The sequence below is a fragment of the Pinus tabuliformis genome, chromosome J, assembly GCF_031772625.1.
Source record: "Pinus tabuliformis cultivar Carrire ecotype Pingquan chromosome J, CPIR1, whole genome shotgun sequence".
Taxonomy (NCBI): domain Eukaryota; kingdom Viridiplantae; phylum Streptophyta; class Pinopsida; order Pinales; family Pinaceae; genus Pinus; species Pinus tabuliformis.
This window is the reverse complement of record NC_142295.1, coordinates 1,059,758,090-1,059,761,254: the sequence shown is the minus strand read 5'-3', so window position 1 is coordinate 1,059,761,254 and position 3,165 is coordinate 1,059,758,090. Positions and strand designations below refer to the sequence as shown.

Below are 3,165 nucleotides of genomic sequence, written 5' to 3'. Positions count from 1 at the left end.
ATAGACTTCTGCATACATTATACAAAGAGAATTTGCTGGGAGAATACCTTATTCAAATAGATTTATGCTGAGGGTGTTGAGATACTAATCATATTTTGTTAGGTGTCATCGTACTTATTTCTGTTGTTTGTAGATGTCATCTTGTTTGTAGGTGTGGTGTCATCTTGTTTGTAGGTGTCATCTCCTGTGTTGTTTGTTTAGATTTACTTCAGTTTAGTTGACTTTGACTCCAGTTATTTTCTGTGATGTTTTTTATATAATTTATTTAACTATTTTGAATATTGATGAGAGCCTCCTGTTTCACAAATTCTATTCAATCTTTGGCAGAGAGTAAAGAGTACATTCTGCTCCATAATTTCTCTCCGATCTTCAAAGAGGTTTCTGCTGAGATATAGAAAAAGGCGCGGTTATGGAAGCTGGATTTTCACGTTATGCCGGGATGAAGATCCTGGTTTCTGTTTTAATATTATTGAGCTTTAGGGGTGCGTACTTTACATAAAATATTCATTGGGTTTTCAATTTATTTTGCACAAAATGTTTGCCTGCAAAAACACCAATATGATACAGTAACCCTTTCGATAATGCAGAGATCGCTGGGAGAGAAATTAGTGATAACAAACCACGTTTTCGTCGGAACGTCGTGGCGTTGCTTTCCCTGTAATCTTTCGTTTCTGAAATCCATGTTTTCTCTGGAATCTTTGATATTAAATACGGAATCTATTATGTAAATGTGTATTGGATTGGATTGAAGATACTGGTGTACAATTGAATGATAAAAACGGATGTTACAGGTGATGGGAGAGGTTAGAAGCGAGGTCGCATTGCGAGGGGTGCTTATTGGCTCCCCGCCGCCATCATGCGTTGCTAAATGCGAGGGGTGCAACCCTTGTAAGCCTGTGCAGTGCGCCGTCACTCCAAAACTGCAGTGCATTCTAAAACGTGTAGAGGATTACTATCCCGTGTTGTGGAAATGCGGATGCGGCAACAAAATCTTTAACCCATGATACTACCAACCACCTCGTATTTGAGCGCTCGCAAAACTGTTCGACTCACCGCCACCTTTTGCAGAAATCAGAGACCATGGAACGCATGTCTTTCTACTTACATAAATTCTTTTGTTTGAAATAACGAATTTTAGTTTTTATTATCAATCAATTTTGCAGAACTTTGACGGCTCATGGGTCCATTAGTTTTGCTTAACTGTTTTGTCAGTTTAATTTGTTTTTCTTCATGATCTTCAGCTCTAATGAATTTTATTGTGGCCTTTCAAGTAACTGGTGAATATCTGAAACCATCTTATTTTCATGGATGAACAAAATGTGAATGCCCAAAAAATTTGTATGAACTGTACGTGAGTTTAGTGCAATTGTTCTATAATTGGTAAATAAGTAATTCAATATTTAAAATGGGTTTTTGATTCATGATTAAAACATGGCACGGTAATAATATTTTTTAGTATTATATTAAAAAGTGTTGAATGACTGGTAATTATAATTTTGAATATGTTTCACACTTGTAAAGATGTATTTTACGTTTTAGGAATAGTTTCTTTATAGTAAATGATTTGAATTTATTAAAGATAAATATAAGTTTTGATTTATTTATGGTAACTCAAATTTTATTATCATCTCAATGGGTTTTGAATTATTAGTTGACGATGAATAAAATGATTTTATTAAAAGTTAAATATAGGTTTTGATTTAAATATGGTAATTTAAATTTTATTTAGTTATTTAGAAAATAGTTCTTAAATGTGATTGAAATTTATAAGGATGTATTTTAAGGTTGTTTTTTAACTAATAATTACAAGTTGTTAAATATAAATTTCATTGATTTGATTGAAATAAAATTTTGAAATATTTTTTTATATTATCGTAAAATATCATTCATTTCAATATTTGTATAAAATGATGAGCCAATTATAAATTGTGTATTATACTTTGAAGTTTTTATCTATATTTATCTTATATAATAATTTGATTAAAAAAAATATGTGTATTCAAATATTCATAGTAGAAGATTATATTGTTAATTTTTTTTAATACTATATATAATATAGGAATATATAGGAAGATTATGTTGTTTACAATCGTTTTTTTTAAATACTAGGTATAATGTATGAAATTCCCTAGGCTATGTGCATCATCAAAACAGATTAAAAGTTAAAAGAAAATAAATATTAAGATTAGAGAAAATTTGCATTATTAAAAATTAAAATTGAAGAAAACCAAAAAAAGTGTTTAAAGTAATATTATTTCTACTTAATAAAAATGTATTTATTGTGGATTATAATTTAGTATAATGAAGATATTGTCATATAACATTATATTCAAAAATAATATAGCAATAATTAAATTAAAAAATCTAAAAATAGTAATAACAAAAAAAGTTAATTCCAATCATAATAAAATACTTCAATTTCAACGTTAATTTTATATCTTTATATTGCACGATGTGTAATTCATTCTATGTTTAGTTTGATATGTTTGCGTCTATGAGAGAACTATAAATAAAATGTTTCAATGTCCATATTAAATAACATAATTTTATCCTCATCATCGGCTCAACCCTAATTATAGCATTGAGAAAAGTATTTTTGGAGGATGGAAAGCTTATTATCTCTGGATCTGGAGTAATAAAAGGTTCCTCTTTGAGACTCTAGTCACCCATGTTATTTTATATGCATCTGAGGTGTAGAGTTGCAATATATCCATAATGTTTTTTGCCATGTGTAAGTAAGTTCAGTTAGTAGTCAAGTTTTTCAATCAAGTCAAGTCAATTTCAGTTTTTCTTAAGTTTAGTGAGTTAGTATTTTGAGTGTCAATTGTTTTATTTTGACTTCACCACCCAATGGATGACGATACCTGGTCTACAGTGTTCTTGACACCTCCCAAAGGAGGTTCCATCCCCATTTGGAGCCGATGCTAGTGTCTACGAGTCACTAGTGATCAAATGTAATATTTCCATGTGGTTGATAGGGTCATTAGGTCAAATTGTTATATTTTCAAATAAAATTTAATATAAAATTTGATCATTGGTTAGTTCTAGGTCATTACTACTCCCCTCCATGCTCATGGTCATAAAATGATGTCATGGTCTTCTCATCACTCCTTCTGATAGGTCACCAAGGGAGTGTCTTGGTCATCACTAAAGGTCATCATATCT

The 3,165-nt window shown here is 30.2% G+C and overlaps 1 pseudogene; it reads left to right on the top strand.

The window, feature by feature from the left end:
- Window positions 1-409: 409 nt before the first annotated feature.
- Window positions 410-1,004, top strand: LOC149230615 (EPIDERMAL PATTERNING FACTOR-like protein 4; annotated as a pseudogene).
- The last annotated feature ends 2,161 nt before the right edge of the window (window positions 1,005-3,165 follow it).